A 14,391-nucleotide genomic window follows, 5' to 3' on the forward strand; every position below is an offset into this window, starting at 1 on the left:
CTCCTGACCATTACTTCAGTTATATTAACCATGACACATTTTACAATTACTGTAAAGACTTTATTGTCAAATTAATCAGCAGTTGAAGTTCACAGTTATCTCAGAACACAAACGCAAACTGTTTGTGGCCGACTCTGCAGGGTCATATCAAGCTCTTCTGAAGTCAAGGAAGAGCTGCCCTCCAAAGTATCCTCCTCCTCTACCGGGTCCAGGCGAGCTCTCTTTGATGGTCTCCTTATTGGAGTGGTTGTGAAACGGGTCTGGAACCATGGCTGTGCCAACACCAAAGTCCTTGCAGGACACAGTAGCCTGGGTAGCTGTAACAGAGTTATATGGAGGAATGGAACCCATGATATCACATAATAGAAACACACATCTGCACAACTACTAGTAGTTGCTGTTAAACCTGATCTCAAGTAGGCTACATGTGAAGCTACACACCTTTACTTGGGTAAGGAGCCTGTAGTCCTCCTAGACAGGTGACTGCCAACAGTAGCTGCTGTGGTGGGTCGCTGTGGGACGCTGATGTGAGCTGCTGCTCTGTAAGCAGACAGACAGTCAGACAGACAGTCAGAGTTTACAACTACATCTGAAATGTGGAACACGTTACTATTTCACTATAACTGATGTTGTGATGCACCAATAGCTCGTAAAATCCCTTCGTTAGCGGTGCAAAAACAAACGTTTGGTGACGTCGTCTTTGCATCGGTGTGTATAAACAAACACAGATCAGCTGCCCTTGCTGCCGCATTCAAGCTACAAAACTTTCCCAAGCAAACTGATGTCTAGCGTTATTTTACAGGTTTGGGCAACACGCCAATGCTAACACACCAATGCTAAGAAAGAAACGGTAAACTGTAACACGGCATATTACATAATATTTAGTAACTTACCGCTTCAGTGTCTGTGGTTGGCTCTCGGACTGTCGGTACTGATCCAAACTTTAGCCCCAGGTTAGAGGCATGTCCTGAGCTGTAGCAACCCATGTTGTCAAAGCTCCTGTCGGTGAAGTGCGTCGCACACACAAACACACATTTACGGACACGTGTGCGCACATTTCCATCGTAGATGCTCCGACGATGCCAGTAAATATCAGTAATTGGACTGCCAACTCGCTTTCCATTGATTTTGGCATTTTGGTTTACTGGTTTGTATGTACATCACACTGACAGCCAACAGGTATGGGTATTATGTGGGCGGGACCACACAGGTGGAGCGATTCTAATGAGCCGAGATGACCCATATAAGGCACAGGAAAATTCGGTGCTGACGTCATTTAGTGGACATTCTGCAAACCGTTCGTTTATCGGGAGGATTTGTGTCAAACTGAGAAAGTGAAACAGGGAGATGGTGGTCTTTTCTGATTTCATTTTAGGGTTGAAAAACATGGAAAAGTTGATTTTTCATAATAGGGCCCCTTTAATATGTAGGATTCAAATACTTTATACTTACTTTGAACCTGAATCAATCCAGTGAATATCAGCTACATTAGTTTTACAATGATAAAAGTGGTTGCATTCCATTGGGGTATCACTGGTCTATTTTGTATCACCACCTCCTCTAGACTGTGTGAAAAGTGAGTAGCAGGGGGGAAAAACTCTCCAAACTACATGTGGGTGGACACACTTGAGAATACCCTACTTGCTCAGTGAATTGAAGATACAATCTTTCTTTTTAAATGTAGACTTTATCACTTTATTACATAAAGGCAAAGTTAAATAAGCTTGTCCCTGATGTATCACTATCCAACAAATGTCAAGCTGTGGAAGGAATAATGTTAACATATAGCACCGTTGTCCTTTGTTCAAAGTTAAAAGACTGGAGCACTGATGTTCCCGCGCCACCTCAGAGATCCTTGGCATTGATATTCTCGTACAGCCATTTCTAATTATACTGGGAATGTCATAGAATCAATCAAGACTTCAAAGAGCCAAAGGACAGCTTTTATCTTACGCCCGCATTACTGAGAGGAAATGAATACTGATAGTGTGTACAACAAGGAGGGGATGCCTATGATGAAGTTATTGCCTCTCGGTTTGAGAGATTTTAGAGTAGACTTTAAAGATTCCCTTTGAATCTTTGAATCCCTCCTTCACCAACATAACCCATCCCGGAATCTGCTCTCCATCCCCCGCACCAAACTGCAAAACTTTGGCGACAGAGCCTTCAGCGTGGCAGCCCCCACCCTCTGGAACTCTCTCCCCATAGATATCTGCAACGTCCCCACCTTGGTCACATTCAAATAATCTCTCAAAACTTTTATGTTCACCAAGGCCTTTGGCCCCTATAATTTTTGTGTTCTTTTTGTTTATGACTGTCTGGTTTTATGTCCCACCTGTCACTTTGTAAAGCGTCCTTGGGTTCCTTGAAAGGCCCTATGTAAATACCAGTTATTATTATTATGATTATTATTGAACAACAGATCTGTAGTCTATCTAGCAACACCCTACAAAACACAAATGTGTTGGAGATCCCGGCCAAACAGAACAAAAGATGGGGAAGATACTGGACCAACCTCACAATGGGCCATACCATCTCATTGTCAACCACTTAATCCAGGGTTGGGTCGCAGGGGAAACAGCTGAAAGTAGTGATTCAGACTCATATTTACAATGTTTACTGAGATAATAAATCAAGTGAGAAATAGGTCCATTTTATCATAGATTTATATGATTCTTCTATAATCTGACTTCTTTTTGCAACCAGAGGAGTCCCCTTGATAGCCTGTAGGGAGAATACTGGTGTATGGCACTTCAGCATGGGCTTCACTTTTCAGAAGGACCTAGAGGTAAGTAATCCATATTAACAACCCTCTAACTACATCCTCCAACTCCACTGGGAGACCCTCAGGCCATTCCTAGCTAGAGAGGATATGTCATCTCCTCAGCATGTTCTGGGCCTCCCAGTTGAATGTGCCAAGTAAGTCTCCAGAGGGAGGCATCCTTACCACCCCAATTGGATCCTTTCAACATGAAGGAGCAGCAGTTTTACTCTGAGCTTCTTGAAGATGAGAGACCTTGCCCTGTTCCCAAGGTCACTTTTGAAATGGTGTAGCGCCGTACGTATTTACTTACTTTTAAATGATTACCTTGCAACTTAATTTGTATTTTACCTTATAATGTAAGCTACTACAATGCTCACTCTCCAAAGAATAGCGATAGTAGATGTTCTCACAATTAAATGCAAATAACCATTGACAGGCACTGACATTTTTAGGAATTAAATTAACTTAATTCAACAAAATTTTGTACACATTTAAATCATTCCCTTTGTAAATTATTCATTCAAGTCAGTTTCCTTTCATTGCTTAACACAATCGTTTGCATGGATAAACTTACAACACCAATTCCATTGCACATTTACATCAACACTCAAATACTGGGCTCTAAGCCTCAATGAAATGGAATAACTTAATAATAGCGGCAGTATAACTAAACAAGTCCAGTTGTTATTGCAGGCCTGACGTGTAGCTGGTGGGCATTGTAGCACAACAAAATGACAGCTCCTAGACAACTCACAGTTCCTCGAACAGGCAGCACACGCGTAGCTCCTCTCCAGGAAGTGTAGGAATCACTTGAGTTGCTGTCTCCTACGGTTTATGCAGCCGCGTCGAGCTCTCCGGGTTGGCACACCCACAGTCCATAAGCAATCTTTATTTCAATACATGGACTTAACCATGAAATCCAATGGAACAATATGCAATATCAAACCACTGCATAGTTTTTAGCCTTTAAATCCTTGTTATTCGATGTATTAATTCCTATTTATTCTATGTATTAATTAATGAACTTTTAATATAGGCCTAATTTTCCATAGGGCTACACTGGTATATTAATTCAGCTGGTGGTCCTTGACATTTCCCATTTTCAGTTGATTCACTTTATAGTTTAGCTTTCAAATTCATGCTGAAATTGCACAAAACAATAACTTTAACAATCGCATTTTCACGCAAAGATGATAAATTATTTCAGTGAACAATCCAGAATCTCATTATAAGAAACATATGGACTGCTAAAAGCATAACTGAGTCTGTTGACACTGCACCAATACAACGGTGAATCTCATACTCAATCTTCCTCTCGCTTGCCCTCAAGTTAGCAGATTTATGGTAGAGTTCCATGGCGTGAATTGGAGTTAATTATTTTCATCCCAACTGCTTTACAATTGACTGCAAACCATCCCTGGGTACACTGAGATCACTCAAATGTTTGAACAATTGAGGATTCAATTAAATGTGTATGAGTGTACTCAGGCGGCAACATTCTCTTAAATGTCTTTATATGTCTCTTAAGAAAAAGAATAAGGTGTCAACTCCAGATGCAAACTTTCTTGACCAGTTGAATGTGCTCTGTGTGTAGAATTATGGCCACTTTATCATATTGTAAGCATGTGGCTGATGTTTATTAGCAAAGGTGAAGCCCCCTCAACATGATATAATCCAAGTAGGTTTTGTTGAAAACTATCAACATAATCTACAGTTAGATTGTTTTACCTTATTAAAGTAATAATTGTTCTTAAGATTGTAAAGAAAAGAATGATTGGTAGTACAAATTAGTTGGATATTCAAGGAACTCATTGTCCCCAACCACTTCACTGCTCCAAGGGAAAAACATTACAGTCTAAATGTATCACATTTCCCAACTGCCCTTAAAAGCACCAATGATTGAAAAACACAAAACATACTATGATGTACTTCATATTTTGGGTGAAACATTTTTACACTGAATAATGTAAAGAAGGATTGGAGTAGATCTAAATAACTACATTTAGAAACTGACAAGTTGTTATTCAAATTCTAAACAATAGTAACCCTGAGTCAATACCACCATGCCATTTTACAGGTAATAGAAATGCAAGGTAGATGTAACCGAAAACGAGATGAAGACAAGATGATTTAACAAAACAACACATTGTGGCATAGACCATTGCCACCCTAGGTTCATAAAGCTCGAGAGACGCGGGACACAGTTTGACCGTTCTTAGGTTAGTTTATTTAAAGCGCTACAGAGACATCCATGCATTCACACAACACTCGGGTTCTCCTCGTGTTGCTGTCCATCCTTTCCCCCACCGCCTCCTCCTGTGGAGCCTATATCCAGTTCCACCTCACCCAGACCACCTGCAGCTGCGTTAATCAGATGACACTGCTCCCGTTAGCCTCACCTCTCCCCCACACCTCTCTCTCGTATAGCCAGATGCTGCAATACACCCATTGCCTTCACTTACTCACTTCACTATGTTTTTAACGCATTTGCAAACCTCACATGCGTTGTGTCCTGTGTACCCAGCACATTAGGAGACGCAAATGTGCTTTTTTGTTATAAATGGAAACCTTAACAAGTCTGTAAGCACTACATTTGCTAAACTTTCAGACAGATAATAAAAAAAATTAAAAAAAGCCATGAAAGAAAAACAGTATGAGAGCATCTTGCTGAACAGGAGTTGGCAACAACGTAGGCAGGTCTTTTTTCAGTCTCTTAACCTTGTTTGGACCCTTACCACGATCCAGCTCCAGCAGGACTTTATTTGAAATTCTGGGGTATCTCAGATCCAAGTCATAGGTTACTCTGCTAAGATCCCGAAGACTGGTGGGGACAGTGAAAACCTTGATGACCATCCCCTACATCATTGGTTACTCAGCCATCTTGGTTCTGCAGTTAAATCTTCATCACTTCCTCTGCCAGCTCCTCTTGTATGCTGACAGGTGCATCAACAGCATCCCACAGTTTTTCTAAACATAACTAATTACTTTCAGCCTGCATGTTTATAAGACCGGAATGCAAACATCCAAATATTGTGTCTCACATTAGTGATTTCATTCATCAATTGAGTAATAAGCCAAAAAAAATATTTTGAATCTCTCTCTCTCTCTCTCTCTCTCTCTCTCTTATAAATGTAAATAACCATTTGAATCCTTAAAAATATGTTATTAATGAATAATGGTACATTAATACAAAAGAGAAAATAAGGCCAGTCTCTTAAAATTTGTTTTGTCGAAAAAAATCTATATTTTCATTGTTTAAATTGCATACAAATTGTCAAAACTAAACCCATTTAGTGCATATAAGTACTATTTAATTATGGGTTTTAAAGAACACATTTTGTGAAATACAACAACGACAACTAATGAAATCTATTAGTTTGCACGTTTAAGCAAATTTTTTGTGATACTGCAACAAACTGTTCAAAATTAAATACAGACATGAAATAAATGCAGTATAGAACGTTGAGGAGGGGTTCAAAGTCAATGCAAGAATCAATCAATCGAACAAAACATGGAACATTGAGCATATGAATAGTAAAATAGGGGTAAGGCAATGCAGATGGGTGCTTCTACATGGATGTGGTGTCTAGAAGATGTGAGAGATTGAAGGACAGAAAATGAAGGAAGCAAAAGCAATAAGTGTTAAGAAGGGGATGAGGAATACAAAAAATAAGTTTGCAATTAAGCTACAAATCAGCAGGGGGCAGAGTCAGAGGGCATAACAAGGAGATTTCTGTGATGCATAAATTAATCTGAAGTTATTAATGATGGTAATTGACTTACACAAAGGAAAGACATGTGAATGAGACAGATGGTATCATTATAAAGTATTTCTGTGAGATGAAAAAAAAACAAAAAAAAAACAGCTGTATTCCTTGTATGTGGACATACTGGGCATAAAGAGGTGATTTTGATTGTGATGCAGAAAAGTGAAGCGAAGAATCATGAAGAGGTGGAGGATGACACTAAGGTGTAATAAACTAATTGAAAGGAAAGGCAAAGTAAAAAAGTCTGGATACCGAGTGCCAATAAAATGGCATCAGCCTTCTTTGGTTGTCTTTGTGTTCAAAGAAAGGAATGGTCTGCAAAACAGCTCAGTTTGATAGCGGCACTCAACAGAGACCAAGGGGAAGAACTAATCATTTTTACTGTTCCTACGTGACGATTAGCATCCAGTAAATTGTAAATTAAAAGTGTTTTGAACAGCAGACATACTGAAGGAAAAAAAAAAGATCTCAATCTATTCTCTTCACTGTTGGGTGAATATAGTAAAGGAACTTTTTGCTTCTCGTTCAAAGAAGAAAAAAATACAGTGTATAATAATATATATAATATGTATATATATATGTTTATACTGTAATATACAATATAGGATTTTATATATATATATATAGTGCTGACAGAGTAAAATCTTTCCATACATTTAGAATTTTAATATATAGTGTAGTGATAATGGTATCTGGAGGCATCATAGATGATCAACAGGGATGAAACAAAACCTAGAAAAAGGAAAAGTGAAAAGCAAAGACAAAAAGGGAGTTAATTTGTGACCTTGGTGACCTTGGTGGTTGCAGGGGTAACGATTGATGCCTTTTCCCAGAGTTCTCTCCCATTAGTGGCGTAATAAGAGAGAGCCCATCACCTAAGGGCAGATGCCACCTCCAAACCCATCATCCCACAACAAAAGGTGACCCATTTTATACAGGTACACAACTCAAATGGGGACTTCTGCTTTTAGGCTCTTTCAAATTGAGAACTATACCACCGACTTCTGATGTTCTTACTTAGTGGAACATTTTGACGATAAAATACAGACTCTTCACAAACTAAATTACTAACTAAGATTACCAAAAAGAGTGCGACTGTAAGTAAAATCCAAGATCAGGATCATCACTGTAGTAGAATAGAATAGAATAGAATTTTATTTAAATAGAGACGATAGAGTTGAAATAGTTCCAATACAAAGAATACAACTGATGTGCTGTAGGCCTACAGAGAGTTTATAGCTATTGCTCATTTCCGACTCTTCTCCCTAGTTGGGCTTGTACATGAGCAATAAAATAATCAGCATAAAATGATATAAATGATCAACATGCTAAAACTATATTACACATCAATAAAATACATATCAGCACAATGGGATAAAAAGCCTACATTTACACTGTACACTAATACACATACCATAAAACCATTCCTGTACATTCTTGAATACACCACCTCCAAAATTCACTATCAGAACCTGAGGACTTAATGGGCACAGCTTTGTTTCTCCTTTAGCCAACACTTAACCCTTGTTGTAAACAGTTTAATGTCAGTTATTAATTTCATCTCAGTTGGAAGTGTGTTCCAGAGTTGACAGCCCTTAATGGAGAAAACAGACTGTCCAAATGTAGCTCTACGGTATGGTATTTGAAATGTTGAAGGTGTGTTCACACCAAACACAAAGTGAATTTGCATTATTAGCAGGTTTGATCTCATGATCAGTTGTGTTTATTTGCAGCATCATTTTATTTATTCGCTTCACTCACACGAAAGAGGAGGGTGTGGGGGAGGAGCAGCGGCCAGCTTCCATGTTCCATCAATCATGGCCGAAATATCAACTATTGGCTTTGTACTTGGTTGTGGAAGTTCCGGATACACCAGGTAATCAAACGCTGTCCTGTCTGAGTTTCTAACATCATCCAAAGGTGTATTCCATCCATCCTCAAACTCCTCCTCACTGGTAGTTCCTGTTATGTCGGTCTCTCCAGGACCACATTTTACCATGATAACTCACACAGTCTCACAAGGTGACAACAATACTGGTATCACTGTTGTGGCTGGTCATTATGTTGATTACCCACAGCAAGCATGCATGACCACTGGGAAAGACGTCTTTTCAACTTTCAGAAGTTCAAACAGTGATCTCCTGCTGTCACTCGACAGCGAGCACTGCTGCTTTTGCTGAAATGTCCTCTTTTGTTGTTGTGTGCTGCCACTGTCCACTGTGTCAGGCATTGTGCCTCCCCAGCAACGATGTCACATTGAGGAAACATACATGTCCATCAGAAACGTAGGTGGATGCACCTGAACAAGAAACTCCACTGTATTTGTGAGCTTTTCATCAAACAGAATGCATCTTTTTTTTTAAACATCTTCTGTATTTCATTGTTTCATTTCAGTTGGTGATTTCAAACAGGAAACTGAATAAATAGTAGTGATGTCCAAATGAAGCTTCGTGAAGCATTTTCTTTATTTTCTGAGCCCAATAGATGGCGCTCTCTGTTCAACAAAGGGTTGAAAGCAATGGAAATATATCGGCCTTCAACCCTTTGTTGAACAGAGAGCACCATCTATTGGGCTCAGAAAATAAAGAAATTCACGAAGCTTAATTTGGACATCACTAATAAATAGACAACTGTATCCAGTATATGCATGCATTGAATCAGAGCTGACAGGACAGACACAATTGCAGCTACAGCTTGTGCAAAAAAAGAAACATAAGGAAAAAGGGCTGTCGACATTCATTAGTCTCAATTTTTTTTAATATTATATTATATTCTCCATAAACTATTTTAGTGCACAACTATATCTTGATAGTTTTTTCCCCAATAAGATACAACCACAAATCTAAACTTATACTTAAACTTAAACTATTTCCGCATTTATGCAAATAAGAGCAGTAAAAGCAAGTTGGAAGTTGATCAGACATCGGAAAGGTCTTGCTTGCAACAAATTGGTCAGAGTTTTCCATGAATAATAGCAGGCTTAGTTTGTGTTTTGTGTCGAGGTCATTCATCAATCAGCATTATAATAAATAAAGCAAACAAAAGTATTACTTTTTTAGAACAAATTGTTTGTGTGAGGATTAATATAAATGACGGCAATGTGCTTCCTTCCCAATCTATGTTACATGAGGTAGCTCATACATTACAATTACAGCATAAAAAGACTGATATGCTGTCGCTAATTTTAAAGGAAATGACATATTTCCATACAATACAGATGAGAAACAGGCAGTGACTACATTTACATGCACCATTTTGTATGCTTTTATTCCTAAAAAATAAACAAATGTAATGCACTTGTCTGTTTACATGGATGACGAAAATGAATATTCCAATACTGTTCACTTCCAACTTTCATATTTCGATTCATATAAGGTCAGTTTGAATTTTCTCTGTTCTTACCAGCATCATCTGGTCGATATGAGGAGTTCACTGCCACATCCTCATCACCGTGCAATGAAGCCCATGCAATTTTTATCTCATACTAATATTCCTTTCTCTTGTACTCATCAAATGTCCTGCTGCTCCTATTTGATTGTGTGTTAAAGTGTAAGACCATGAAAAAACATCAAATAAGCCATCCAGACATTTTTTTTCAGTGATCACCCATGTATCGAGAAAGCCTCGAAAGCCCCATACAGCCCCATAGCGCTAACACTGATTAGATTGGGGCGATGCGCCTAACGCATCCACAACGGCATATTTTAACCACTAAAATTGCTCAAAATAGCACCAAACCTCTTCGGTAGCATGATAAGGGTCCTTACACATAAAACCAACACCAACAACGTAGTTAGCGAACCCGGAGTTTATTAAAAAAGACTAGTTTACAAGTCTGTGCCTTACCAGTAGGTCCATGTTGACAGGTAGTCCATACAAGTCAATTACCGAATGCACTGGAGTTCAGTTCAATGAGGAAAATCTTGGCATTTATAATTCCATGGAAAATGCATTACTTGGCTATTTGTGATGATGTCTATCGAGTGTTGACACGGAAATGAAAGTAAATGAAACCACAACGTTTACGTGTTTTGCTGGAACAAATCATCTCCTGTTGCATTGCATTCGATAATCGACTTGTACAGACTATACTACGAGAGTACCTAGAAGTTGGGCAGTGAGTAAGTCTTTCAAAACAGTCCTTTTTAATAATCTCCGGGTTCGCTAACTACGTTGTTGGTGTTGGTTTTATGTGTAAGGACCCTTATCATGCTACTGAAGAGGTTTGGTGCTATTTTGAGCAATATTAGTGGTTAAAATATGCCGTTGTGGATGCGTTAGGCGCATCGCCCCAATCTAATCAGTGTTAGCGCTATGGGGCTGTTAGCGTCTTTTGAGGCGTTCTCGATACATGGGTGATCACTGAAAAAAAATGTCTGGATGGCTTATTTGATGTTTTTTCATGGGGTCCATTTTCGCTGGTCTTAAGGCGAGTCCATACCGGACCGAAAATCGGCATCTTTGAGAGAGTCGGCGTCCGTGACATGAGTCTACTTGGTGTGGATGCTCGAATCGGCCCACGTCGGCGTTCATTTCAGCCGATTCAAATGTATAATCCGCCATTCGAGTCGGTCATTCTTTTACCATTCTGATTGGTGGAGGCTAGCAGCTTGACTAGCGAATCAGTGAAGCCCGGAAGTGACGATGGTAAACATACCAGATAAACAGTGGAATCGGGTTACATTTTACATTTTAGATTTTCCGTTCAGAGAGTAATCACAACTACAGTTACAACCTCACTCTGCTGACAACAGTGACTGGTGAGGACAGCGTGCTCTGTGTTTATGGTCTAGAGAGGACCGGCTTCTTCCGGTTTTCGTGTTTTTTGGCCCACAATGCAGATTAGCGCCGCCTGTTGTTTTGGAGACATTACATCTCGCGCAAGCGCGGAACGTATGGCGTCGGCTGTAATTCCGTAGGTGTGAACCGCCCATGTCGTTGTTCGAGTCGGCCATATTACAGTTTTTTTTAATTGTTTACATGCAATTTTGAAAACCGGGTTCTTTTTTTCTAAATATAATCACAATTATCCAAACACCACACTCAATTTGCATAATTCCTAGACTGTTTGCAAAATGACACACTTCAGTCAAAACATACACACTTCAGTCAAAACATATACACATATTCGTGAAAATGCTATTAGTTTTCATTTAAACCAACACAGTCCTCAATGATCAGACACTATTGCAGCCAGTTTCACACTGCTGTGATAAATAAAAAACACATTTGTAAAAAAACTGATTTTAGGATATAGCATGTGCTAGATTTTTGGCCAGACATTGTTATGTAAGGGATAATTTAGATGTCAAAAAAATAGTGAAAACCCACAACATTCTTCATGATTAGTTTGAGATATAGGGAGAATGTACACAAATAGGCCTACTATAAACTTACAAAGCACTGCACAACACTGATGCCGCAGACTGAATATTTCAAGTATTTATTTTAATTACCTCCTCCTCTACCTCCTTCTCCTCTTCCTCTACCGCCTTCATCTCCTCTTTGAGCTCCCCCTCTCATTCTCACTCTTCTTCTTTTTCTAGCTCCTTCCATTTTTGTTGAAGACAGGTGAACTCACCTGCTGCCTTTTATAGCACACCTGAGTGCTGCGTTTTCAAATAAGCACATGTGTGCTTCCACACCTGGTGGATGTGATTATCCAATTTGTTCATTAGTGTGGTCATTGGCAATCCGGGGCTTTGTAATGACAAGGAAGTAACCTCACAATCCATATCTGTGTCTAAGGTGTGAAAATGTGTGTAGCGTTTTACTAATTACTGTGTGTAATGTTTTGCAAAAAGGGTGAAGCAGACATTGTGTGTAATGTTGTGCAAATCTGTGGAGGTGTTTTGCTCCTTGGAGTAGAATTTCGCAAATTCTGTGGACATTTTTATTTTAGTGTGTAAACAATCGTAAAAAACTGTAAGTAGCCCGACTTCATTTACCGACGCGAATCGGGCAGTTCTTCCGGTGTGGACTCGCCTTTACACTTTAACTGTTGTTATTTTGATGAAGAAGACCTTTTGGTCTTTCTTCCTTCCTGAACCGTCTCCGAAACATCCTTATCTCACATTGATTGATCAAGGCCTGATGAATGGCCCCTGTAGTGACCCAACTGCTCCAAGAGCAGTCACACCTTTTGTCGTCTCAGGATGTCTCTTCCTCTTGGAAGAGAAATATATAGAATCAATGCAAATCCACTAATCACACCTTCTTCTTTGTTCTCCAGATAATTCTGTATAAAACTCTATGACTAGCCCCACTCTTGTCAGAAAGGACTTTATCGCAACGCTGTAACTTCTTTTTTCCACTGTCAGTGATTAAACCACATCTGAACCAGCCAATGAATTGGACCTGTAGAGTTTGCTTCCACAATGCAATAACATGTTGTTTATCATGTCAATGTTAAGACATCAATGTCAAGTTGTTGAGTGGTGGACTTGTTGGACTGTGTGAACACAATGCCCCTCTTTCATTCCTTTAACTACCTTCTTGAAGAGGTTGGCATTGTGATATTTATTCACATCCAAAAACCTGGTGATATCTAAATCCTTCATGAAGCTTAAAAGTAGGTGGGTTTCCCCATCTTTTCATTGGCCATGCATCTCTACTCCAGTTTTACAAACCGTTGTCTGGTTGGTCTTGAGTATTCAGTGTGGTGACATATTTCCCAGTGAAACAGAATAGACAGGCGAAACATTAAGCTGATAGGAATTTGATTTGATGATTGAAAAGATTTGCCTATGTTGGCACTAGCTGATGTAAACGTGTCATATATATATTTATATATAATCTATCTTTCTCTATCTTTTATTATGTAAAAAATATTTTATCAATACTGTTACTCGCTAATTATATTTGTTATGTCTTCTTTCCACCGTGGGACTAATAAAGGTTTAATCTTAAGGCATTTTTTCATTTAAACTTGACTTTAAAACCCCAATAACATCAACATGTCTTAGTTAATTGCTTAAATAATGCTTGTCACAAATGCTCTGCATGTTAACAATTTTTTAAATGCTAATTAATTTCCTAAAACAGCTGGTCACTGCCGTTTTGAGCAAACAAAACTCAAAGATGAGGGAATAGTGCATTTTCTGCAATGGATTGATGCACATTCAGTGCACTAGTGAGTGTTTCTGGCAGATGGTGCGTGTGTGTGTGTGTGTGTGTGTGTGTGTGTGAGAGAGAGAGAGAGAGATTGAGTCAAAATAAACTGCAGTGTATGTGCTCATGGTAATGAAGGAATAGAATTATAATTAGATGAAAAATGTGGAAAATAACAGAACTGCTATCATGATTAATGGCTTCAAGTAATTATTGTGTGAATGGTGAAACTTCAAGAGGAATTAATTGAGTGTAAATAAAAAAATAATGTTAAAGTAAAGTGAGTGGTTACAGTCTAAAACAGATTGTTTAAAACAAATACTTTTTGAAAAGTACTTAGAGATTACATCATGTCTGGTTCTCTGTTGACACAGACATTCAGTCATTAATATGCTAACAACTAGATTGAATGTGTTCAAGAGCAACCACATCCATAACAGTAAAACAATTCTGCTTTAAACAAATATAAATATGAAAATAAAAAGCAGCTGTTCCTCCAGTGACACAACGGCATTTGGGGGCTTCAATAAAGTCTCTCTTATATTTCTCCCATTCAGCGAGAGAAACGGCCTGCCAGGATTTTAAACCTTCGCAAAATGGTTTCAGAGAAGCTTGAACCTGACTTATTTTTAAACAAGCTCACGTTTTTCGTCATCATTTGCTGGTCTAAAAATCCTCAAGCTTTAGGTTTGGTGACTCACTTCGCTCTTTGTTTCTCCCTCCTACCAATGAGACGTCTGTGTTGGGTGT

General features: G+C 38.9%; 1 long non-coding RNA gene across 1 annotated transcript; it reads right to left on the reverse strand.

Annotated features, from left to right (window-relative positions):
• Positions 1 to 46: 46 nt before the first annotated feature.
• On the reverse strand, positions 47 to 1,033 carry LOC311028772. Its single transcript, XR_014598784.1, has 3 exons — positions 894 to 1,033; positions 442 to 540; positions 47 to 317 (listed from the first exon to the last, which is right to left on the reverse strand). It is a non-coding gene; the product is annotated as an uncharacterized lncRNA (long non-coding RNA).
• Between the last annotated feature and the right edge of the window lie 13,358 nt (positions 1,034 to 14,391).

The sequence above is a fragment of the Eutrigla gurnardus genome (assembly GCF_963514095.1).
Source record: "Eutrigla gurnardus genome assembly, chromosome: 18".
NCBI classification, from domain to species: domain Eukaryota; kingdom Metazoa; phylum Chordata; class Actinopteri; order Perciformes; family Triglidae; genus Eutrigla; species Eutrigla gurnardus.